This window comes from Talpa occidentalis, unplaced genomic scaffold (genome assembly GCF_014898055.3).
Source record: "Talpa occidentalis isolate TD23 unplaced genomic scaffold, MPIMG_talOcc4v2.1 talOcc4.16, whole genome shotgun sequence".
Lineage (NCBI taxonomy): Eukaryota > Metazoa > Chordata > Mammalia > Eulipotyphla > Talpidae > Talpa > Talpa occidentalis.
Window position 1 is genome coordinate 45685166 of NW_023601653.1, and position 26399 is coordinate 45711564.

Sequence of the window (26399 nt, forward strand, 5' to 3'; positions counted from 1 at the left end):
TCCTGGAGACAGCAAAAGGTTGGGTTTTGTTTCTTAATCCAGGCTGCAACTCTGTGTCTTTTTATTGAAGAGTTTAGTCCATTTACATTTAGAGTTAATATTGATATGTTAGCATCTGTATTTGCCATTGTGTTTGTCTTTCCTTTGATTTTATTTATTTATTCTTTTAATAACTTTTTTTTTTTGGCCTTCTTTCGTTGTTATTTGTTCCTCTGAGGTTCTGGCTTTAGGATTCCTTGTAGTATTTTTTGGAGTGGGGGTTTAGTCGTTATGAAATTCCGGAGTTTCTGTTTGTCTGGGAAGGTCCTATTCTTTCTTCATAGAGGAAGGAGAGCTTTGCGGGATAGAGTATTCTTGGTTGGCATCTGTTTTCTTGGAGTCTGTTGACTATGTCCTTCCACTCTTTCCTTGCCCGTAGTGTTTCTTCAGAGAAGTCCGATGTCAGCCTGATTGGTTTTCCTTTGAATGTTATCTGTTTCTTCCCTCTTGTCAGCTTCATTATTTTTTCCTTGTCCTGGGTTCTTGGGAGCTTTACTATTATGTGTCTTGCTGTATTTTTCCTTTCATCGTGGAAGTTTGGTGTTCTTCTTTCTTCTTGTATATCAATTTTCAGCTCCTTCTTCACATTTGGGAAGTTCTCTTCAATTATCTCCTTGAATATTTTCTCTGTTCCTACATCTCTCTCCTCTCCTTCTGGAATTCCTATAACTCTTATATTTCCTCTCCTCATGGAGTCAGATAGTTCCAAAGTCTTTCTTCGTTCTTTTTCCTTTGTACTTCTCTTTCCTTTTCTGTTTTGGTTCTTTTCATTTCTGTGTCTTCAAGAGTACTTATTTGTTCTTCCATTTCATCTATTCTGCTTTCTTTGCTTTTCCCAGAGTTCTTTAGTTCCTCCATTAATTCTTTGATCTCCTGCGTTTCTTTTGCTTCCCTCTTTATAGACTCAATTTCATTCTTCTGATCGTTGATTATTTTTCTCATATCATTGTTTTCCTTTATGACTTCTGTCAGTTTTTTAATCACAGCAATTTTAAATTCTCTTTCTGGAAGTCTCAGAAGTTCTTCCAAGTTACTGTCATTGTAATCTGGGGGGTGGTTTTCTTTTTGTGGTGTTGTTTTTTCCTGAGGAGTTGTTAGGTTGCGTGTGGTTCTTCTACTCCCTACTGTCTGTTTTCTAATTTGTCGTATGCATTGGGACACTGTGTTGCTCGGACTGGCCGGCATCTTGGGTGAACTTCTCGGCTCCCCTCTGGCTCCTCCAGGAGCCATCTCTGGCTTCTGAGGGAGCTTTCTGCGGGTTTCAGGCAGTCTTTACTGAAGAAATGTTCCTGTTCTAAAATGGCGACGCGGGACGCAGTCCCTGCGCTTCCGGTCTCAGGCACACTCTTCTGCGCACCCGGTCTGCCCCGGCCGTGGGTGCCTGTTCCCTCTGTGGGCTCAGACTGCTGGTCGGAAGGGGCCTGGCGTGGGCTAACTTCCCATCTGGCCACTGTCTCCTCTGGGAGCCTTCTGCCCTTTTCAAGCAGTCTTAAGAAATTTCCCTGTTCTATGGGGTGTTAGTGACTTTTTTTTTCCTGGTCGTTAGGTGGCGCCAGAGATCTCTCTTATTGTCCTTGGGGGTGCTGTTTTTCGCCCCACCCCCACCCCGTGGGACAGGGAACAGAGAGCGAGAATGGTAGGGTAAACCTCAACGGCTTTGGGGTGCTGTGTCTGCCTTGTGCCCCACCGTCATGGAGAACCCACGCCCAGAATTTCGTGCCCCGGGTCTCAGTTCCAAAGCCCTCAGGTCCAGGACGCGGGCTGTAGCCCAGTTCAGTGGCGTGGGAATGGCGCCTTTTGCACCCGCTCCCGTGCCTGGGCGCCTGGTTCCTGCTTACTCCGTGAGGGACTTTCACCCCAGTGAGGGCCTCCGCGCGTCTCCCCGCAAGCCTAGGTCGCAGGCGCGGGGATCTCCTGGCAGCCGTGATCCCAATCCGCGTTTGCTTTTCAAGTGCGCCAAGCGCGCCGCTTTTCCGTGCAAGCTTACCGGCCGGCCCGGGGCTGTGTGCAGGTCTCCTCCAGAGTCTCTTTGTTCTCTAATGGCGCCCGGAGCCGTTCGCTCACTGCCGCGGCGAATCCTGTAGGGTTCTCCGCAGCTCCCGTTCATGGGGTGTGGTGGCTGCAATAGTTCCTTTCCACTCACAGTCCCGCTTGCTGCGTCGTTTGTTCTTGTTGGTCATTTTAGTTTGTTGTTTTCCTCCTCTCTGCTGGTCGGAGAGTGCTGACTCTGTGGGTGGGGGAGGGGAGCAGGGTTCTGCGCTTTCCTCCCTTCTAGTCCTCTTTTATGGCCACTTTCTTCTTCAGGTAGTTTGCTGGAGTCGTCTGTTTATCTTCCCTGTCCCAGTTCTCACTGGGACCTGCCTCTTTTCCTCCCTATTAACTTTTTTTAATGGGAGATCTTACTCGCAGCGTCTCCTCACCGCCATGTTGATCCGCCCTCTAGGTTTAGCATTCTATAGATGCCTGTTAAACCTATGACATCTAGATGCTTATTTAGAGCTTATTTTTTTTCTTGTTGATCTATCCATTGTTGATAGTGGTGAGTTGAAGTCTCCTACTATATATGTAGTTTCTCTGATGTCTGTTTTCAGAGATGATAATAATTGTCTAATATATTTTGGTGCGCCTTCATTTGGTGAGTATATGTTAATGAGTATTATGTCTTCTTGATGCATTTCCCCCTTGATCAGAATGTAGTGACAGTCTGGGTCTCTTTTTGCCTTTTTGAGTTTGAAATCTGTTTTATCTGATATAAGCATAGCTGTTCCTGCCTTCTTTTTTGGTCCATTTGCTTGTAGGATTGTTTTCCATCCTTTAACTTTGAGTCTATTTTTATCTTTTGTAGCTAAATGTGTTTCCTGGAGGCAGCAAAATATTGGGTTTTGTTTCTTAATCCAGGCTGCAACTCTGTCTTTTTATTGAAGAGTTTAGTCCGTTTACATTTAGAGTTAATATTGATATGTTAGCATCTGTATTTGCCATTTTGTTTGTCTTTTCTGTGGTTTATTTATTAAAAATTTTTTTGTCTTGTTTCATTCTTATTCATCCCTCTGTTGGTTTTGGTTTTAGGACTCCTTGTAGTATTTTTTGGAGTGGAGTCGTAATGAAATTCCAGGAAGATTTGTCTGGGAATGTCCTTATTATTTCTTTATAGAGGAAGGAAAGCTTTGCAGGATAGAGTATTCTTGGTTGGCATTTGTTGTTCTGGAGTTTTTTGACTATGTCCCTCCACTCTCCTTGCCCGTAGTGTTTCCTTGGAGAAGTCTGATGTCAGTCTGATTGGTTTTCCTTTGTATGTTATCTGTTTCTTCTCTCTTGTCAGCTTCATTATTTTTTCCTTGTCTTGGATTCGTGGGAGCTTTACTATTAGGTGTCTTGCTGTATTTTTCCTTTTATCATGGAAGTTTGGTGTTCTTTTTGCTTCTTGTATGTCTATTTTCAGCTCCTTCTTCATGTTTGAGAAGTTCTCTTCAATTATTTCGTTGAATATTTTCTCTATTCTATGTCCCTCTCTTCTCCTTCTGGGATTCCTATATCTCTTATATTTCCTTTCCTCATGTGTCAGATAGTTCCTGAAGTCTTTCTTCATTCTTTTTCATTCGTACTTCTCTTTCCTTTTCTGTTTTGGTTCTTTTTATTTCTGTGTCTTCAAGAGTACTTATTCGTTCTTCCATTTCATCTATTCTGCTTTCATTGCTTTTCCCAGAGTTCTTTACCTCCTCCATTAATCCTTAGATCTCCTGCATTACTTTCACTTCCCTCTTTAGGGACTCAATTTCATTCTTCTGATCATTGATTATTTTTCCCATATCATTTTCGACTTCTTGCAGTTTTTTAATCATGGCAATTTTAAATTCTCTATTGGCAAGACTTATAAGTTCCTCTAAGTCACTGGTGTTGCAGCCTGGTGTTTGTCTTTTTGGGGTGTGTCTTTTACCTGGAGACATGCTTGGTTGCTTGTAATTTTTCTTTTCCCTGCTGCTTGTTTTCTAATTTGTCCTATGCATTGGGACACTGTGTCACTGGTATTGGCCAGCATCTCTTTAGTGTGCTCTTTCTGGGATGTCGGAAACTGGTGGTCCAATTGAGTCCAATACTGTTATTACAGAAGTCCAGTAGGGCAGTGGTATTATGGATATGTTAATGGTCGCTGTCCCTGAAAATCTCCTCCTTCTTTATTTGTTTAATTCCAGAGGAGGTTCTTGAGGTCCCACAGACTGCCCTGGTGGTGGCTGGATCCCCACTGGGCTCCAAATCGCTGGATCCCCCTCTGGGCTCTAACTCATTGCCAGTCAGGGCCTGGCCTGTGGGGACTTCAGCTCACCTCTGACTGTGGGGACAGCTGTTTTTCAGTTCCACTCAACAGCTTTGGTGGGGTCTGGACACACGCAAAATTCCCTGTGTTAAATATGGCGCTTCTGCTGGGCCCTTCCCTTTCTGCTTCTCTTTTTGAAGGAATTTGTAATTGTATCATTAGGCCCACTTGGATAATCCAGGCTAATGGCTCCATCTCAGGATGCCTAGTTTATTCATATCTGTACGATTGATACAGGGCAGCAAGGGGCACTAAACTGGCCACAGACACTGCCCAACTAGTTTACCAGTCACTGAGTTTTTCACCTGCGCACAATTGCAAGACTACTCAGGCTCAGGGGACAACAACAAAGGGATTTATTTAATAAACCAGGGAAAAACAAAGAGTTACTGAGGCCAGTAATGGCCTTTACCTCACCAAAGTCATGTCCAGTGTTTCTCAATCCTGCATAAAAACAGTTAAGATAGTGTCTTCCTGCCGCTGTGGACACGCAGCAGCCAAACTATAGGCCAGGTTCTGACTCATGAAGATAGCAGAGAACACCACAGGAGATGCTCCATGAGCTGCTGTGATGCCCCAGCACAGCACCAGATAAGCGGCACTCAAAACAATAGCAGCCGAAGAACCTGATAAGTCGCCACACTCACGCATCTTACCAAGACACCTGACTCCTGGTCTTTGCCTTCTCCGCCAGGCTGCACCTCAGCAAGACTCCTGGCTCCCAGGCCTCTATCTTCTCCACCAGGGTGCAGCTCAGTAAGATGCCTGGCTCCGGGTCTCCTTCTCTGCCAGGCCACAACAGCCTTCTAAAAGATTGGTTCTGTGGGGGCCCAAATCTGCTAACCCCAAATGCTAAATTACATAGACTATCCCAAGATGACTGCCCAGGAGCCCCCTTGCGCAGTCACTTATATCACTTATCTGTAGCTCCACCCCACTTTCAGCATTTTTGGGGGGGCTCTCTATCTTTACCAGCAACCCCCTCCAGGGGGCACCACTTGTAACAGTGTTTCAGCTTCAGCCATGGGTTGCCACCTGTTACACAATTATTTTGCTGGGTAAGGAAACATATTTACAGGGCCTGGGGATTAGGGTGACAAATGTCTGGAGGTGATAAACATTACTTAGCCTACCACACCTGGCTAATATTAATTCAGACAAAAAGGCAAAACAGAAAGAAATGTTACTTGAGATACCCTCAATCAGTTCTTTAGTATAGCAGGGCCTTGAATGATATTGTTTTGTTATAACAAGGGGATGTTGAGTGAAATGTATTCAAAGGCATATGTTGTTTTGCTTAAAGTTGCAGTTTAAGAACCTACTGATGATGCTAAGTGAGAACTTACTTTCCACAGCAAACCAATGTGGGGAAAGTGTGAGTGTTGGAAGAGGCTCATCTGTTAGTTGGAGAGGGAGCTGGGCGATATTATGAAGATTAATTACAACTCAGGTGGTTGTCGCCGGTGGGAGACTACCTACGGCTGGAAGTGGCATCAATAGTTTATTAGTTTCCATGATGGAAGTATCTTAAATGCTGGTATAGTTGTACAGTCCAATTATTTTTCGTCTTTTTGAGTTTAACATGTATTTGCATGTTTATTTGGCAAACCTTTCTTTATGCAAGAGGGTTTTTTGTATTATTTTTCAATTTTTTAAAATATTTATGTGTATATATATATTTTTTATATCATTGTTCATTTTTGTACAATGTTTGATTTCTCCTCTCAGGTGTAGGCCCCCTAAAAGTCCCACCCCCACCTCACCTGTGCACCATCACCATAGTCCCTTGTGCTCTTCCCTCCCCTGGTTTTATCCCTCTGCCTCCCTCTCCACTGCTCTCTGATTTATGGTTGCCTGCTAGTTTTGTTTTTTTATTTACTATTGTTATCTTTTCCCCCTTATCCTGCAAGCAATTTTTTTTGAGAAAAAGGTGCACTTTTTTTTTAGCAAGCAAAATACTCACTGAAATAAATTTTCTAACTCTTCACCCCTTAACAAGAGTTCTAAAGCATTTTCTTTATAACATAAGTCAGTCATCAAGGTTAGTTTGAGGACTCTGGATGCTCTAATGTAAGTTAGGAAAAATCTATTTCTTTATTTAGATTAGAAGCTATCATTTTCAAAGAGTATCCTCTGTGGGACCCAGATTTGTGGTAGTCAGTATCCTCTGTGGTCAGACTTGTCAAGTATTAGGATGGTGTGATGGAAGAGATTCTATGACTAGGTCATTCTTGATAAGTAAGCATGACCTTCTCTCCCTTTCACTTTCACTCCCCCCCATCCTACTTGAGAACAAATACTCCAGAGAGCGTATGTTAAGTCACCACTGTGCATAGCTGGGGTGGGGGGCAAGGAACTTCCCCAAGTCCCTTAAAATCTTGCAAGTCTGGGGCCTCCCCGGTGGTGCAGCGGTTGAGCGCTGGGTTGCAAAGCTGCCCAAAGCCTCTGCAGCGCCGGTTTGATCCCTGACTGCTTCCCAGCCACCGGAGGAGGGTCCCACATGGTGCGCAGACCTCTCCTGCCGCCCGCTGCTCCACTCAACAGTGTACTTCGTCAGTCTGCCTACTCTGCTCCCCGCTCTGGCTCTGGTGAATTCTCTCACCCTCCCGCGCTTCTGACTGTACCCAGTGCTTGTATAAATAAAGAAATAAATCTTAAAAAAAAAATCTTGCAAGTCTGTATCACCTTAAATTTAGATTCTCAGTGGAATAATTCCCCAAAGGAATGCACTTATTTATTCCCAGCTCGTAAATGCAACTGAGAAGAAATCTTTACACACAGCCTAAACTCATTTCTTTCTGAGTCTTCTATGGATGAATGATCCATGTAGTTCTTTCTCTCCTTCTCTCCTCCTCATTGCTCTGTCAGAAAGCTTATTAACGTATGTATATTCCTGACTTTTCTCCTATATGAATGATTCAGAAACAAATTGAAATGTCAAGTTCTCTATGGCTTCCTGGCAATATTGAAATCTACCAGTTCCTATTAAATTTCCATCAAACAGTATTATTCAGGGACAAAAGATCAATTAGTCTCTGTTCTTCTCTTCCTGAAAAACACCGATCACATAGACCTCTGCTACGTGAGCTCTTTAATCAATGGAGTTACCAAGGGCACCGGAACCAGGACGGGTGGAGGATGGGGCCCAGTACAGCAACTGGGGCCATGCCTCTTTATTAACTCTGCATATTATATGAGGAGGGGAAGTTCAGAAGATTTGATTGATAATCACTCAAGTATGCCATTTCATAAGGAAGAAGTCACTTCCAGATTTGAATGAACAGCTTTAGAAAAAAATGTATGACTATATTTTATGCAACATAAGCTACCTTTATAGAAAGAGTAACCACCCCTTTTCTAGCAGGACTAATATAAAAGAAAAAGACTTTTTCATCATTACTTCCAACTACTCCCTTGGCACTTTTGCAAGAAGAGCTGGGCAGTTATTGTTTCCGTCTCAAGATAAACGTAAGGAGAAGTATCAATAAAAAAGTAATTATCATAATAATAATTATAATAACCCAAAACAAAATAATAACAATTGAAGTCATAATCATAAAAAACATTATTACATCTTTCTTCTTTAGGTCTTTCATCCACTGAATCTTTTTAATGTGTAGGACTTGTGGGTTTTCATCCATTCTGCCTTAAGCAGTAATTGCATTTGATTCGGCAGCACAATTTTACCCATAATATTAGAAGTAGAAGTGAGTCGTGCAGTGTGCTTATTATTGGTTATTATTAAAGATGGAGATCAGTGAATTATCATGGAGAGCCATCAGGCTGTCACAAACAGCTTCCTTTCACTCACCTCCAGACTGCTGTGATATTCAATCCCAACTCTCATTTAAACCTAAGTCTGACTATTTTAATGGAGCAAACCACTTATTGGTCTGTCCTCCTTATGCTCTGATTTTGGCTTCTTTTGTGACTTATTTTGTTAGTTTTACCCCCTGCATTCTGTAAATGTCATAATCAGAACAGAAACCGTGCTGAATAGAGACAGAAATGTATCTATGTAATAGATATACTTTTTCCTTCTTTGCATTGGCTCTGGTTTGCAAGAGTGGCTGGACCCTGGGACTCAGGCCCTATAGCCCTTGCTGTTTGATTTTGGGGCAGGCAACTAACAAAAGTGTCTGTCCTAATCCTTTTATGGATCTGCATGTGACAACCAAAGGGGTCTGTGGAGAGTGGGGAGTGGGGAGCTGGGTTGGCCACCCTGTCAATGTTCAGGGAGGCAGTTTCAAGGTGTGAAGTAAGCAGGTATGGAAGATAAAGACAAGGAGAGTCTAGACAGCCTTCAACTTGTCTGTGAGCTCCAGCTTTACCTCTCCCTCATTCATGTGAGATTCCCCCAGATGTTTTCAATAAATTTCTCTCTCTCCCCAAGTTAGTTTGGGCCTTTGCCCTTTATACCCTGACACATCTTGATGAATTGAGTCTTATTCAGGTAGGGAGTCTGTCACAGGAGTATGACAAGCTCAGTTTCCCCCAAAGTAACTGGGGGTACAGTGGGTTGCAAGCAATGCTTTCTTAGTAACGAGGAACTGAAACTTATCAATGATTTCTCAATTTAATGCTTTACAATACCATCAATATTGCATCTATATAAATCATCATTTACACTTTAGAATGTTATGCAATCAAGAAGATGTGGTATATATACACAATGGAATACTATTCAGCAATCAAAAAAGATAAACTAATGCTGTTCGCAGCAACATGGATGGAGCTAGAAGGAATTATACTCACTGAATTAAGTCAGAAGAAAAAAGAAAAATATTGGATAGTTTCCTATAGGAAGAATATAGGGGGACCAAATAAGACATCAGGGGAAAAAATAACAATACAAAATACAACAAAACAAAACAAAAACAAACAGACAATTATAAACCAGAGACATCTTGCAGGGGAGGAGGAGGCAGAGGGATCAGAGGGAGGGAGGGAGAAACACAGGGGACTGTGGTGATGGTGCACGGGTGAATTGGTGGAGGAAATTCTATGGGGACTAACCTGAGGGGTGTGGGGGAACACAAACATTATTTAAAAATGAACATTGATGTAAAATATATATAAATAAAAAATTAAAAAAAACATTCTAACATGATTTTTCTTTAGTGGCAGAGAAACTGTAGATTTGCAGTGGGTGTCCTAAGAATTGTGTGGACTCTGGACATATACTGTGTCAAGCAGGAGAAAGATATGGCACATGGAGAGTGATTGATATCCATTGTTCGAAAGTTGCTAAGTACTGGGCCCTGGAGTCTTCATCCCATTTGTTCAGTGGATCTAGCTGCTTCATATATCTGTCTTTTAAAGTGTTGAAGTGTGTGAAGTGTTCTTTAAGCTCTGAGTTTTATAAAGTCAGGAGTATATCATGAAATGTTTTGGGGGGTATTTCTTCCTGAATACTAGTGTATTAATTCTTAGGAGTCTGGCATATCTAAGTGTCACTAATGGGCTAGGGTGATGGCTTGCAAGAAGATTTGAAAAAGGGACTGAGATTACCCTAGGGAAAGAAAGACTCTGGCTGGGCCCAGTAACAAGTTATTAGTAATCCAGAGAGGAAGGGTTGAGCCATTCTATGCATTATGGTGGTCTGGTTCCCCTGACCTCTCAGATTACACAGTAGTTGTACACATAAAAGGAAAAGAGAATAGAACAAAAGTTCTCCAAATATCTCAAGGATTTAGAGTTGACATTTTCCAAAAATTCTGTGTGATGGCTATGCTGGTTCTTTTCTCCAATAATAAAGGATAAAAAAGTCACTGTCCTTTCATTGGCATGAAAGACTGCCTGGCTGAGGTATTTTGAGGATTCCAGAGGACAATGATTCTTTGGCATTTGAATATTTTCTATTTATTTTAGCCCAGGATTCAGGGGATGATAGGATCCAGTGCATGGTAGAAAATTCCAAATATCTTCTGAAGACTATTGGAATGAACTGGAAAAGGTCTTGTTTGTATGGTGCATTACACTTACTGATTTGTAAGTATTGAACCATCTTAGCATTGCTGGAACAAATCCCACATGGTCATGATGTATGATCTTTTTAATGTATTATGGAATTTAATTTGCTAAGATTTTGTTGGGAATTTTTTGTATCTATGTTCATTAGCGATATTGGTCTGTAGTTTCCTTCTTTGTAAAGTTATTATCTGCTTTTGTTGTCAGAGTAATTTTGGCCACATAAAATGTGTTTGGAAGCATTCCTTCTTCTTCAGTTTTCTGGATGAGTTTTAAAAGGATAGGTGCTAGTTCATCTTTGACCATTAATGATATATAATATAGTATAGATTAGAATAGTATAGTATAGCATAGCATAACAAATAACTTGGTACTGGACTTCTATTTTGGGGAGACATTTGATTACTATTTCAATTTCTTGACTTATGATTGATCAGCTTTTCCATCTCTTTCTAATTCAGACTTGGAAGATTGTATGCTTCCAAAAAGTAGTCAATTTCCTCTAGGATCAGTTTAGAACCTCTATTTCTGATATGTTTCTTGAAACTTCTCTCTCTTTTTTAAAAAAAGATTTATTTATGCATACAAGAACTGGGGTGCAGGCCAGAAGTCTGGGGGATGAGAGGATTCACCAGAGGCAGAGTGGGGTACAGAACAGGCAGATTGACTGAAATACACTGCTGAGGGGAGCAGCAGAGAGACAGGAGAGGTCTGCCACGCCATGTGGGTAGCTCCCTGGCTGGAGATCGAACTCGTGTTGCAGTGGCTGCGGACAGCTTTATAAGTTGTGTCTTAACCCCTTGCGCCACCAGGGAGGCCCGAAACTTCTCTTCTGATTCTATTTATTAGAGCTTTCTCCATATTTTAATAATGAGTCTGGCTATAGGTTTCTCTTTTGTTTACATTTTCAAAGAACTATGGATTACGTAATATATTTTTAAATACTACTTATATTTGGTTTTTTTTTTTTTTTTGGATTGCGTATGTAGCTTAAGAAGATTTCTAATTTTTTAAAAAATATTTATTTATTTATTTATTTATTTATTTATTTATTTATTTATTTATTTATTTATACAAGCACTGGGTACTGTCAGAAGCGCGGGAGGGTGAGAGGATTCACCAGAGCCAGAGCAGGGAACTGAACAGGCAGAGTGACGAAATACACTGCTGAGGGGAGAAGTGGGTGCAACAGGAGAGGTCTGTGCGCCATGTAGAACCCTCATCGGTGGCCAGGGATTGTACCAGTGCTGCAGAGGCTGCGGGCAGCTTCACAGCCCAGCGCTCAACCGCTGCGCCACCAGGGGAAGCCCAAGATTTCTTATTTTTAAGTCACTTTTCTTATTTATAGGGAAGTATTTAAACAAATTCTGACAAAGGGAATTCATATATTCAGCCAGGAGTTTCTCTTGTCCTTCATTTCTCTAACATCTCACTTTCGAGGTTTTATTCTAACCTCATCGAATTTCCAAAGCTCTGTTGTTTTATGCCATGTTGAATCTCCCCATTTTTGAATATCTTCAATTATTATTCCAGCATGGCAGTTCTAACTTTCTAAGTATCTACTTACCCAATTCAAATTGTCCAGAAAATGGACTAATAATTTAAAGTTCATTTACAAAGAAGAAAATGGAACATCCTTTCTCTAAATCATCCTTCACATAACCAATTTAGAGTGTAAAGACTGCCAAGTGTACATTTTAAGATATTTTCTGGTGATTTTGGCTTTTTTATATCCTTGGGGTATAATCATCAGGGACTAATATAGATGATGAGATATATAAGGATCTTCATTAAAGGAATTTAAATAAGTGATACATTTCAGTTTAATATTCTGTGACTTTTAAGTCTGAAATTTCTGAAAGCCTTGATTTTTGGTATGATATTATCTCTGGATTTCTAAGCAATACTGTATTAAACTATGGCTTTGACTGGCTTTTCAAAATTTTGTAGCTCAGAATACAAGATTTAATTATTATTGTTATTTAATAGATATAAATATCACAACTGATTTTTAAATATGATGCACTCAAGTATATTGGGAAATCATTTTGAATGCTGAGCTCAAATGGAGGAAATATTTAAAGATTTACTCACCTTCTACTCCTAAAACTTGCAAGAAATGTAAGTTTATTTTCTTTAGTAATGAAACCCTGGGGCCTCCCAGGGTTAAGTGGTCTAGGGGTTAAGTCTCAGCACTATCACTGCTAAGGCTTGAGTTCGAGCCCAGCGAGGGAGCTGACCCACATGGCACAGCAGACCTCTCCTTTTTCTCCCATTGCTCCCCTCAGTAGTGCATTTCAGTCAATCTGCCTGTTTTGCTCCCCACTCTCTCTCTGGGGAATTCTCTCACCCCACCCCCCTGCCATCCCGAACCTCTAGCCTACACCCCAGTTCTTATATGCCAAAAAAAAAGTAATGAAATCCTGTTTAGAAACCAGATTCTGAATATTTGAACATCTTCATAAAGAAAGTGTAAATGTCGAATAATTTTTATGTGAGCATAATGGTACATTAGATGGTTTGGTAAATCATATTGAGCTACTTTAACTCAGAAGGTTAAGTGTGTCTATCACTGGAATTAGAACTGAAGAAATGCATGTGTATAGTGACAGATCACAAATCCAAAGGCCCCTCTCCCTTCTCCCATCCTATCCTGTTACTTGGACTTGTACACTCTGTGTTTCAGAGGCATGTCCTCCTGACTTGGAGGGTATCACTCTTTTAGCACCTCGATGGCTTTGTCTTGTGTTCCTGGCTCTGTGTTTAAAGTTGGTGACTGAGATTGTTCTTTTTTTTTAATATTTATTTATTTATTTATACAAGAACCCAGGTACAGGCCAGATGTGCAGGAGGGTGAGAGGACTTACCAGAGACAGGGCGGGTAACAGAAGAGGAAGACTGACGAAATACACTGCTGAGGGGAGCAGCGGGTGCAACAGGAGAGGCCTGCCATGTCATGTGGGACCCTCGCCACCCGGCCAGGATCAAACCGGCACTGCAGAGGCTGTGGACAGCTTCAGAGAGCTGTGGTCAATCACCTGAGCCACCAGGGGAGGCCCCTTTTGTTTTTGTTTTTGACCAAAGACTTGGCATATTACTTTGGGAGCTTGTGAACACTTATAATAGTCCTGAACATTATTCAGTAAGCACTAAGAGTTGTCCCAGAGAATATATAGTTTATCTTACCCACAGTGTGGAAGAAGCAATCCAATTTCCCCTTGCTAATAAAAATTACTTACTTCGGGGCCTTCCTGGTGGCACAGGGGCTAAAGTCTCAGTGCTATCAAGTTATTGCCAGCCACTGTGGCCTGAGCTCGATCCCCAGCCAGGGAGCTGAACCACATGGCGCAGCAGACCTCTCCTGTCTCATGTATTTCAGCAGATTTGCCTGTTCTGCTCTCCACTCCGTCTCTGGTGAATCCTCCCCCCACCCTCCACTGGTGTGCATGAACGTATAAAAATAAATATTAAAAAAAAATTGCTTACTCTCTTATCATAGCCCTCCTTTTCTGGCCTCTTGGTTTAGTGGCATAGAGAAGGCAGAATGGCCATACTAGTGCAAATATCCAGTTCAATGAGATCATTGTATTCCCTGTTGGAAACATTCCTTTTTGGAGATGAGACTTCTAAGCCAACCCACTTAAAGTAGTATGGACGGGAAGAAAACATTATCTTACTGGTGAATCTGAAGCTTGGATTGGCTTCATCTGGGTAAGCTCATCTCTGCTCCACTTGGTTTCATCCATGTCTGGTGGCTGAGGCTGGTGGTAGACTGGGGAGACTAAATTAGCTGAGGATACAGGCCATGGATAGAACATGGATTTTCTTTTTCTTTTTTTTTTTTTAAGATTTATTTATTTATGCTTACAAGAACTGGGGTACAGGCCAGGGTACAGATGAGGGGGATGAGAGAATTCACCAGAGACAGAGTGGGGAACAGAACAGTCAGACTGACTGAAATACACTGCTGAGGGGAGCAGCAGGCGAGTCAGGAGAGGTCTGCTGTGCCATGTGGGTAACTTCCTGGCTGGGGATCGAACTCGTGCTGCAGTGGCTTCAGATAGCTTCATAGGTTACGTTTTAACCCCTTGTGCCACCAGGTAGGCCCAGAACATGAATTTTCCATGTGGCTGCTTGACTTCCTCTCATCATCATAGCTAGATTCCCAGGGGGAGTATCTCAGGTGGTGGAAGATGCTTTCTATGCAAAGCATCGCTTCTTCTACACTTAACTGGTCAGAGCAGTCACCAGCTCCAGACCAGGTCCACAGTGTCTCCCTCTCAGCAGGAGTGTTAATCCTTTTATATTACTTTTATAGAGATTTTAAATTCCCAGATCGCAAATTACATTGCTCTATTCCTGAATTTCCAAATAACCTTATGTAAAGTGAGCTGGTTCCTTTTATTCCTCCAGCTGAGCACAACAGCCAAATGCAGTATTTTTCTAATTTGATAGTGAAAATTATATTTGTTTTAATTTAGTTTGTATGTCTGATTACTTATGAAGGCAATTATTGTCCAACATCTTTGTCATTTTCTGAATCACTTGCTGTCCACTAACCTAAAGGAACCAATGTTTATTGTTTGCTATGAGTTACTTAAAATTAAACCATTAGCCCTCTATCAGATGTTTCCTAGTTTTAAAACCTAAATTCATTTATTTTTTATAATTTTTATTGAAGTAATGTTGATTTGCATTGTTGTTTGTATTTAGAAGTGTAGGATTCCACCTTTAAGTATTGTTGCCTCAGAGCACCCACCTCCTAAGCACCGTGGTCCACCGCCATCGTCCATGGTGCTCCTTCCCGACTTTGCCCTTCCCCTTCCTGCTCCCTTCTCTTCTGTAGCTAAGTTCTACAAGCCAGATTTTAATTTGCCTTATTGGATGCTTTGTTTGGTTTCTCTGTATTGTCTATATAAGTGAACCATTCAATAGTTTTCTTTCTCCTTCTGCTTTATTTCACTGAGCATCATCCTTTCCAGCTCCACCCAAGTTGCTGCAAATGGCGTGAGTTTATCTTTTGTAATCGCTGAGTAGTGTTCCATTGTGTGTATAGACCACTTCTTGATCCACTCATCTGTTTTGGGGGCATGTAGTTTGTTTCCATAGCTTGGCTATTGTAAATAGTGTTGCAGTGAACACCAGAGTGCAAGTGTCCCTTCAAATTCTTGTTTCTGTGAATACCTAGGAGTGGAATTTCTGGGTCATATGGCAGATACATTTTTTAATCTTTTGAGAAACCTCCATTCTGTTTTCCGTTTATGGGCTGGACCAGTGTACTGACCCACGGAGAGTATACAAGGGTTACTTTTTCTCCACATCTTCAATGGCACTTGTTTCTGGTCCTTTTGATAAGGGCCATTCTTCGGCTATGAGGTGGTGTCTCACTGTGGTTTTGATTTGCATTTCCCTGATAAGTGATGACAAACATTTTTCATGTGTCTGTGGCCATCTGTTTGTCTTTTTTTTTTTTTTTTGAGAAGTGCTTATCTAGTGCTTCTGCTTATTATTTGATTGGGTTATTTGTTTTATTTTTGTTCAGTTGTATGAGTTTATTGTAGATCTTTGATATCAGCCCCTTGTCAGATGTATGGTATATAAATATTTTTCCCATTCCATGAGATGCCTTTTCATAGAAAAAAATTATAAGATTTGGTTATGTATATAATTTTCCAATTTTTATGCATCTATTAGTCTTATCATTTTCATCTGTTTATCTAAAAACTTATCAAGTTTGTCTTCTAATTTATTTGTTAATCTTTTTCTATGATGAATTTACTTTTATTTTATTGTGGCTTTATTTAATTTTATTATTTTATTGAGGTAACACTGTATGTGATTTAAGGGGATAGGTTCACACTCCTCAGATATAAGTTACCACATCATACCCACCAGCAAAGCACCCACAGTCCTTTACCCTGCACCATTGTCCCCCATCACTCTCTGACCCTACCCCAATCTTTCAGTGCCCTCTAGTAGCCTCAATTCTACAGTCATGTTTTGAGGTTTGGTTTTGTCAATTTCTTTGTTTTGTTTCTCTATGTTCCACATAGGAGTGAAATCATCTGTTGTTTGTCTTTTTCCTATGACTTAGTTAACTTAGCATCATCCCATCTATTTCTATCCATCTTCTTGCAAGAATTCATCTTTTTTTAAATGTATATAGCTGAGAAGTACTCCACTGTGTGAATTTACCACATCTTAATTTATTGTGATTTTATTTTATTTTTTATTTTTAAGGTTTATTTTATTTATTTATGCATACAAGAACTGGTGTGTAGACCGGAGATATGGGAGGTAAGAGGACTAACCAGAGACAGAGTGGGGAACAGGCATTCTGACTGAAATCCACTGCTGAGGGGAGCAGCAGATGAGACAGGAGAGTTCTTCTGTGCCATGTGGGTAGCTCCCTGGCTGGAGATCTAACTCATGCCTCAGTGGCTGTGAATAGCTTAATAACACTGAGACTTTAACCCCTGCACCACCAGGGGGGGCCCTATTTTAAACTGTCAGTCTTATTCTTGGATTTGTTCTTGTCTATTTTATATCTTTCACAGGCTGTATCCTCTTGAATATCATAAAAAACATAATCATAGCTATACTTAATAAATTATTCTTATGTGTAAATATGGTTTCTCAGCAAGATTTTTTAAAGTTAATTATTTTGAACTGAGGTAATATTGGGGTACCTTCATCAGCTATTACCACCATAGTGCTCCAACCATTGATTACCCATATTCCACCACCATAGACCACGATGCTTCCTTCCTTCTTTGTTCTTTCTGAGGAAGAAGGTTTTATAGCCCTTTCAAAGAAGAGTGGTTTTCTTCTTCCCACTTAATTTTAATTTTTACTTTCCAGGATCTTTTCATTTTTCATGATCTTTCCTTACTTGGTTAGTTCTTTTAGAGGGGGTATATTATTATGCTCAGTAATTTGTAAAATTACCCAATATTGCTAAATAATTTGTAAAATTACCTAAAAGTTGTGAAGTTACCAAATATATCTGAGAGTCCAATATATCTGACAAATCTCTGCTCATGTCCAGAAAGCAGGAAAAATCAGGACAAGTTACAATGACCATGCCACTTTGATAAATGCTACCACCAAATCCCCACTGGAGTCCAGTCAACTGGCAAAACAGGAAGGAGCCAGGACCAGGGTGTTCACCTCTCGGTTACCAGAATGAATCAAATAACCAAGAACGATTTCACACATCCTCTTCCCTAAATTGGATTCGTTTCTGTTTTGGATGTGCACCTACAACAGCTATGAGGTTATCTATACATAAGGAAAAACTCAGTGTTATAAGCATGCAAATAAAAATTAGCAGAAGAACTTAAAAGACATTTCTTCAAAGAGGAAATGCAAATGGTCAACAGGCATATGAAAAAATGTTCAACAGCCCTTATCATCAGGGAAATGCAAATCAAAACCACACTGAGATACCACCTTACACCAGTAAGAATGGCACATATCAAAAAAAACTAGTAACAACAAATGTTGGCAAGGTTGTGATGAAAAAGGAACTCTTCTACATTGCTGGTGGGAGTGCAAACTGATCTAACCACTGTGGAAAACTGTCTGGAATTTCCTCAGTCTACTAAAAATGGAGCTACCATATGACCCAGCAATTCCACTCCTAGGGATCTACCCAAAGGACACAAGAACATTAATTCAAAAGAACACCTGCATTCCTATGTTTATTGCAGCACTATTTACAATAGGTAAAACCTGGAAACAATCCAAATGCCCCAAAATAGGTGACTGTATCAAGAGGATGTGGTATATATACACAAAGGAATATTATTCAGCAATCAAAAAAGATAAACTCATGCCATTCACAGCAACGTGGATGGAACTAGAAGGAATTATGCTGTGAAATAAGCAGTGAAATAAGTCAGAAGGAAAAAGGAAAATATCAGATGTTTTCACTTATAGCAGGAATATAGGGGAACCAAATAAGACATCAGTGTAGAAAAATGGTAATACAAAACACAACAAAGCAAAAACAGACAATTATAAACCAGAGACATACTGCAGGAGAGGAGGAGGGAGAGGGATCAGAGGGAGGAAGGGAGGAGCACAGGGGACTGAGGTTATGGTACACTGATGGTGCACGGGTGCATTGGTGAAGAAAATTCTATGGGGACTACACCTGAGGGGTGGGGGGGAAGCAAATATTGTTTAAAAATGAACAATGATGTAAAGAAATAAAACATTAAAAAAATTTAGCCAAGTGACCTAGAAGAAATTGAACAAAGTCATGATTTCAAATAGGCTTAGATTTTCAAAGATAAAGTCAATGGTAATATTTTAGTGAGGGCAGGACCTCTCTGGTGGTGTAGGGGTTAAATTTCAGTGCTCTCACCCATGTAGCCTGAGTTCAATCCCTGGCCAGGGAGCTGATCCACATATGGCTCAGCTGGATTCTCCTGTCTGGCCCACTGCTCCCCTTAGAAATGTATTTCAGGGCTTCCCCAGTGGCGCAGCAGTTGAATGCTGGGTTGCCAGGCTGCCCGAAGCCTCTGCAGTGCCAGTTCCATCGCCGGCCGCAGGGGGAGGGTTCCACATGGCTCGCAGACCTCTCCTGCTGCCTGCTGCTCCCCTCAGCAGTGTACTTCATCAGTCTGCCTGTTCTGCTCTCTGCTCTGTCTCTGGTGAATTCTCTCACCCTCCCGCGCTCTGACTGTACCCAGTGCAATAAATAAATAAATAAATAAATAAATAAATAAATCTTAAAAAAAAAAAGAAATGTATTTCAGTAGATCTGCCTGTTCTGCTCCCCACTCTGTCTCTGGTAAATCCTCTCACCACCCCACCTCTGGTCCCCACCCCAGTTCTTGTATACATAAATAAAAAATAAATAAATTAGTGAGGGAAGTTACAAACCACCAAATAATCTTCATGGATATTGTATAAAAAGCGGCTAGCAAAAACCTCCACATGCACCTCCATAAGCACCATCCTCAAATGAGAAGACACAATAGAAAAATAAATAGGAGTTGAGAGGAATATGTTTTAAAAATGAACCTGTAATATTCTCACCTAATTCTGTACATACTCACTTATTATTCCAAGGTTAACATAAAAGTGTGAAAATTTTTATAAAGCTTAAAAATCATTATATATAGTTTATTTGAGCAATAATCCCCTCAGAATTGGTTATTACCACTATTAATGACTTGCTAGTTAGAGTGTTAATGGCCCATAGCAAAAAACTGCTGGTAATGACTGATTTCAAAGGGATTATTACTTAATTAATGGCACTCCACCTATCCTTAGTCACTTTTGTAATATCATTTTTATTGCCTATTTTAAGACCTGAACCTTAGTTTATTACATTTGGAAAGATGTTGCCAACGCAGATAAAATAGATAATAATTTTCTGATTGTGATTAGCTTTGCAATGTGTGGGCATTTCACTAGACTATTTCAATGCTTCTGATCCCGTGTTAATAAAATGTCACCTGTGACTTCTGGGTGGGTTTCAAGAATATAACTAAAAAAAATTGACTTATTTTTTGAAGGAAAAAGTCTAAAATATTTCTGGACTCCTGGACACATTTTTGAACATCTCCAATTTGGATCAGGTAATAAATAAGAAAGAGAAAACTAATAAGGCACTTTCTTTTGAGAACCTTCTTAGTCATGAAGAGAATGCAGGGGAGGGTGTCATGTGACCTGAACTCTGGTGTCTGATTTTTACTTTCATCATTTGTAAAATTAGACTATTGGATTAGATTGACTCTTGAATCACAGTTCAAAACAAGAACATTTTAGGGCTGTTTGCATTAAAGCTATAGAAAATCCTTTTTCAGTAAACTCCATAGCTAGTCACATTATTCCCTATACTGAACATGGCCCTTTTGTATATTGCTTGCAGTAATTGGCAACTATCTAAGGCTTGCATGATTTGGGGAAAGCATGACCGCTAAATTGGGCCAATATCATGAATTGTTTTACATAAGGTAAGGGGCTAAAACTTGACATTAACCAAATCTTTGGACAAAAGTAGAAAAACCCATTGAAATTCATTATTTTCAACAAAAGCTGTGTAAGTAGCTGAAATTATGAGGTTCCTAGCTTCACATTGCACTGGAAATATGCCTTACAAGACTGGACTCTGAAAGATTTAAATATCATCATCAGCTTATGCTCTAAGTGAGTGGTTTTCAAAATCAAAGTATGCAAAAGGGCTAGTGAGAATGGAACATATTAAAAAAACAAACAAACAGGAAACAACAAATGTTGGCGAGGACATTTGTGGAGAAAAAGGAACTCTCCTACACTGCTGGTGGGAGAGCAAACTGGTCCAACCACTATGGAAAGCTGTGTGAAGGGTCCTCAAACTACTAAAAATGGAGCTACCATATGACCCAGAAATTCTACTCCTAGGGATCTACCCAAAGGATACAAAAACATTAATTCAAAAGGATACCTGCACCCATATGTTTATTGTAGCACTATTTACAATAGGTAAGATATGGAAGCAAACCAAGTGCCCCAAAATAGGTGACTGGATCAAGAAGATGTGGCATATATGCAAAATGGAGTATTACTCAGCAATCAAAAAAGATAAACTTATGCCATTCACAGCAACATGGATGGAGCTGGAAGGGATTATGCTCACTGAAATAAGCCAGAAAGAAAAAGAAAAATAATGGATGGTTTCACTTGTAGGAGGAATGTAGGGGAACCAAATAAGGAATCAGGAAAAAAATAATTATGATAAATAACACAATTAACAGTCAACTATAAACCAGAGACATTCTGCAGGGGAGGAAGAGGGATCAAAACCTGGGAGGGAAGAGCACAAAGGACTGTGGTGATGGCCCACAGGTGAATGGGTGGCGGGAATTTTACGGGGACTACACTTGAGAGGAGAAAGCATGCATTATACAAAAAGGAAGAATGATGTAAAAAATACGTAAATAAAATAAATAAGAAAAAATATGGTATTTAACCACTAAAAATTAAAAAAAAAATAGAAGTATGCAAGAGGAGGGGATTTCAGTTATGGTCTCTTCTCTGCATTGCAAGACACAGCTCAATTTCAGGGTACATAACCAAGAGGATATATTTAAAAAGGGTGATTGGGATAAGGAAAGTTCCTAGGGCAGGTGGCCAGCTGTCTGATTCCAGATATTGTCCACAGTGTCCATTAGTCTAAAACAAAAGCTGCTCATGCAAAAGAGTCTGTGATAAGAGCCTGGAAGTAGGGGCATGTAGGTAAGAGGTGGACCAGGATCCAGCTAACCCATAGCAGCTGGGGTGGTCACGGGTGCTGATGAGAATACACCCCAGCAGCATCTCTCCTGAAACCAAAGTCTGTCTCCCCCGAAGCCAGAGTCAGTCTCCTGAGGCTGAAGTCAAATTTCCTTCTCTCTGAATCAAACCTTGTCAGCTCACTGCAGCTTTCCCAAGCAGTCTCTCTTGAACTGATGGAAGCCTTTCCAAACTAAGTCAAACTTCTCTCAAGCTGGCTCTTAAGCTCGCCCAAGCAGCCTCTCCAGCAACTTCTCTCCCAGGCAGCGTCTTTCCAACAACAACCCTCAACCCAAGGCAAGCCTCTCCTATCCCCTTCCAGGGTCTCCACCTTTCAAATCTGATTGGCCCATTTTTCAAACTGGCTGTTTTCATGACTTAATTGGTGCTGGTGGAAGCTTGAACCTCATTGGTGCTGATGGGAGCTCAGACCTAGTTCATTTTAAAAGTAGCTCAGGTTCAAAGCCAAAACCCTAGAAGTGCATCCAGTCTGCCCTGTACCATCTCATGCAGGAGGTGGGCAGGTGATCTCTGCTATATCTGAATGGCACTGGCTAGATTCAAACCTGACCTGCTCCAAAACTGCCATGTTTTTTTCTCTTTTTTCATTAAAACCCAGTATGACTGCACCAGCATTGGCCATCAGACCTGCTGCCCTGGCATAGCTCAGGCTCATGCTGCCCAGCTGGGGCTGCTGTTACAAAAGTCTGATCCGAGGACCCTGGTGGTTCCAAGTGAAATCTATTTTTGATACTAACTAGGGTGTTATTTGCCCTTTTCATGCTTATTCTTTCATGAGAACACAGTGAAGTTTTACAGAGGTTTCATGAGTCATATTGCATAATGGAATGTATTTGGAAGGTCTGCACAATTCCTTGAACCAATGTTTTCAAATAACCAATGTACGATATTAGAAAGTGATGCAAGGAAAGGATTCTGTCAAGATGCAATCTGTACTGTGGGTAGAGGAACATGCTCATCTTCCATGTAGAAGGGAAGTGATGTTGAGAATGCACCCAGCAGTCTCTCTGCAGTAGCATTTTGGTATGTGTTAGCCTTTCTTTCTTTCAGAGCAAAGTTGATTCACCAGTAAGCACTTGCTATATGATGCTCACTTAGTTCCTCTTCCCATTAAATTACTGGTAATTGGTACACTTGAATATATGACACTGGCTCCAAATTGGAGTCATACAGATAAGAAGCAAACTCTATAAAGAGCTTTACTACTTGATATTAAAGTTAGTTCCTGAAAAGAGAAAAAAGGGCAGAGTTATAATTTCTCTATTTACTTTCTTCCTGTGTGTAATTGCAAATAATGAAAGAGAAGATCAGATGCACCATTCATCATACAAAACATCTGTAACTGCAATGCAGTACAGAGAGTTATTCCTCTTTTCTGTGCTTTGGCATTTAAACAGCATGTGGAGGTGATTAAGCAAATGCAAAAAGGACACACTAAGGTATTGACCACAATGGTTGTTACCCCTCTGTAGAGTGTTTGCATTTTAAAAAGGGTCTGAAGTAGGTCTGCAACTAGAGAAAACAACCTGGAATAAGTTTTTTGAATAAAGGAATGGATAACTGTAAAGTGGTGAGCAAAGATGGTGTTGCTTTTTCAAGGCTATTTATATCACATGATACAGGATGGAAACATCTGGGAATAAAACAATAATAAATAAAAAAGTGGAAAAACATTAATACAAAAGCCAACTGAAGAAAATCAATGACTCTCCCTACCTAGAGTGGATTCTGTATTCTCTAACTTTATATATAGGCATATCCTTTCATGAGCTTAGTTCGATCCTAAACTGGTTCAACAGAGCCCGTTCAGAAGAACAGGTGCATTGATTTATTAACAGATAATACATTTTCCTGGTAAAAATATTACAATGGTTTGAAACAGCATCAAATAAAATGTAAAATCCTGCCATCCTTGTTCTATTCCTCAGAGATCTCTAGTTTTTTTCCTGATGGTTGCTGCATAACTGAGCGATGTGCTTCATTTCTTGATTTATCATCTGTAGGGAAAATTGAGTTAAATCAGGCTTTTTCTTGCCTTCCTGCAGCTAGCCTCTATGGCTGCCACCTGTGGTCTTACATTTCTCCTGAGTTGCCCTTGGATGCCTGGGCTGAGAGGCACGGGCATAGGGCATCACACTTACAATTATGGGCATCTGGCCCCAGAGAGCACAGGGTGTGCACATGTGTAAACACAGACACCTGTGCTCAGAAGGGTGGGCCAAAGTTTCTCTTCAGTTCTGGCATGGATGGCTGCGTCACTCTGAGGCTAGTGGGCTCAGTGCTGTCTCCCTGCCTGCTGGTCTGTCCCCTGATTCAGCATTAAAGACCTGTAAAATCTACCAAGGGCTCCAAAATTCTATTTTCATCTGCAAGAATTGACAATGAACCTACCCAGCCTGGGATGGTTGCACAACATCATCTTTAGTCATTATCTTTTGATTCCTCACCCTAATAATTGAGGTAGTCACCTTTTATAAAGATTCCCTACTCTCTCCTACTTCCCCCAAGTTGTTAGTTATGTCATACTTTATTTTTTTAAATTAAATTATACATTTCAAAGATTTTATTTATTTTTGCGTAAAGGAGCTGGGTGTAGGCCAGAGGTACAGTGGAAGGGAGGATTTTCCAGAGAGAGTGGAGAGCAGAACAGGTGGGTTGACTGAAATCCACTGCTGAGGGGAGCAGTGGGCGAGACAGGAGAGGTCTGCTGCGCCCTATGTGGGTCAGCTCCTTGGTCTGGGATTGAACTCGGGCAGTCGTGGTGGCAGTGCTGAGACTTAACCCCTAGGCCACCAGGGAGGCCCCATACTTTAGTTCTTTACTGTTTACCTTTGCAACTTGACCCTCCATTCCTATTTGGTCAACTTGGGTAGCATCTTTTCACTCTAGGGAGCACAAACTCATATTCCTGGGTTATCCTTCAGATGTGCAAAATAGGTTTTTCTGAGGTGGGACTTGGAGTCAATATTTAAGTTCTATATTTAAAAATAGAAATTCTCAGAAGATTCTAATGATCACCTGTTTGGTCATCATTGCCCTAGACTGTATCTCCTCTTTCTCCTGAAATTAAATGGATCTAGTACCCATGCTGTCAACCAAGCCTCCCAGCCCCTGTGATCTCTGCTTTCTCCCTGGCTCCTCCCTGACCTCACTCCTCTCTTTCCATCTCTCCGCTATCTTGGCCACCCCCCCACCACACACACATTTTCTTTAATGAAGGTATACATAAGACGGAAGATATATTCTGTAATGTCAGAGTAACATCAAGCCTAGCGGCTAATACAATCTTGTGCAGCACAAGGCCCCTTGGGCTGGAAGGGGGACACATGGCAACAACAGTTTCCTGGAATCAGAGGTGGTGAAGAGCTCTACTCAAATAGCAGTGCTGTCAGTTGGGGTCTTTAGTTCAATAAGATGGAAAATGAATGTGTTAAAAGGATGTGTGGGCAGCTAGCCCAGTCATCTGGAAGGCTGGACAATGAGCTAGAGGCTGGGCAACAGCCAGGAATGATGCCTGGAACCAAGCAGGGCTGGTGCTGTCAGAACAGAGCCCAGACCTGGCAGCTGCATCATGGACCCAGTTGACACTTGGCCTTTACCCGTGCAGTTGGCACTACTGGCACCATGCACCACAGGGGCCTCGGTCACTGCCTTAACTGACACCTTTCCAGAGTGGTCCCTCTTGCTCTGTCTTATTTGCCTCACCAGCTACAGATTAAGTTCAGGCAGTGTGTCTGGGTAGCAGATCTTGGGTCTCTTAACACACCTGGCTGCAAGGCAGGCTGGGAAGGCAAATACCCAGCATTGCCACCTTTTTCTAGTGGGAGCAATGAGGTGACTAAATCTCCAAATATAGGAAGATTCAAATGCAGGTTGGTTAAATGTCCACTATGGTGACTCTAGTGGCCAGCTTGGAGGCTGGTCAGGCAGGCAGACAAGTAAGACCCCCACAATCTTTATGCTCTTTCTGTGGTATTCTCTCATGATCTTGCCTCTTTTGTAGTCATGCCGCTCATCCTCTCATAGCCGTCCTCTGTCTCTGAGTGACATCGCCCTTATGTCCCTGGCCTCCAGGCTCAGGTGTGCACACCTACGCATGGCCACACCCATGTTCCCGGTTTCCACAACAGTCATGCATGCCCCATGCCCGCGCTCCCGAGCACCTTCTGTATCAACATGATCAAGGCCACAGGTGATAGCATATAAGAGCAGGTGTATAGGCCAGAGGTACAGAGGGGTGAGAGGAGTCACCAGAGCCAGAGTGGGGTGCAGAACAGGTGGTTTGACTGAAATCCACAGCTGAGGGGATCAGAGTGAGGCAGGAGAGGTCTGCTGAGCCATGTGGGATTGTTTCAGTGCATGATCCTATCAGAAGCATGATATGCCAAGAGACAGTTCTTGGATATTAGCAAAGAGCAACCATAAACCAGGACACACTACAGGGCGGTGGTGGGGAGGGGACAGGAGGGAAGATTAGGGTCAAAACAAGGGCGGTGGGAATTGTATAGGGAATATAAACAAGATGAAAATGCATACATTGTGCAAAAATGAAAATGGTGTAAAAATGTATAAAATGAAATAAAATAAAATAAAGTGTTTGGGAAAGTAAGCACAAGCCATGGATGGGACACCAAGGCCGAGAATTGTGAGCACGGGGTGTGTGAGCCTATAAGCATGGACACGCAGGCTGAGGATCATTACAGGAGATAAAGAGAAAAGCCAGAGAGTGTGTACAGAGATTGCAGGGGCTGGGGAGTTTGGTTGCTGCCTGCCTCCCACCCCTGCC

At 41.3% G+C, this 26399-nt stretch overlaps 1 long non-coding RNA gene across 2 annotated transcripts in view; it reads right to left on the minus strand.

The window, feature by feature from the left end:
• The window catches only part of LOC119248301 (uncharacterized), a 47511-nt gene that overhangs the window by 12744 nt on the left and 8368 nt on the right, over positions 1 to 26399 (minus strand). Inside the window, exon 3 of one of the 2 annotated variants that reach the window (XR_005125898.2) lies at positions 22500 to 22838. The exons of the other annotated variant lie outside the window; for it this stretch is intronic. This is a non-coding gene — a long non-coding RNA (uncharacterized LOC119248301). Of the gene's footprint in view, positions 1 to 22499; positions 22839 to 26399 lie in introns of those variants that run through there. 2 annotated transcript variants of the gene reach the window in all.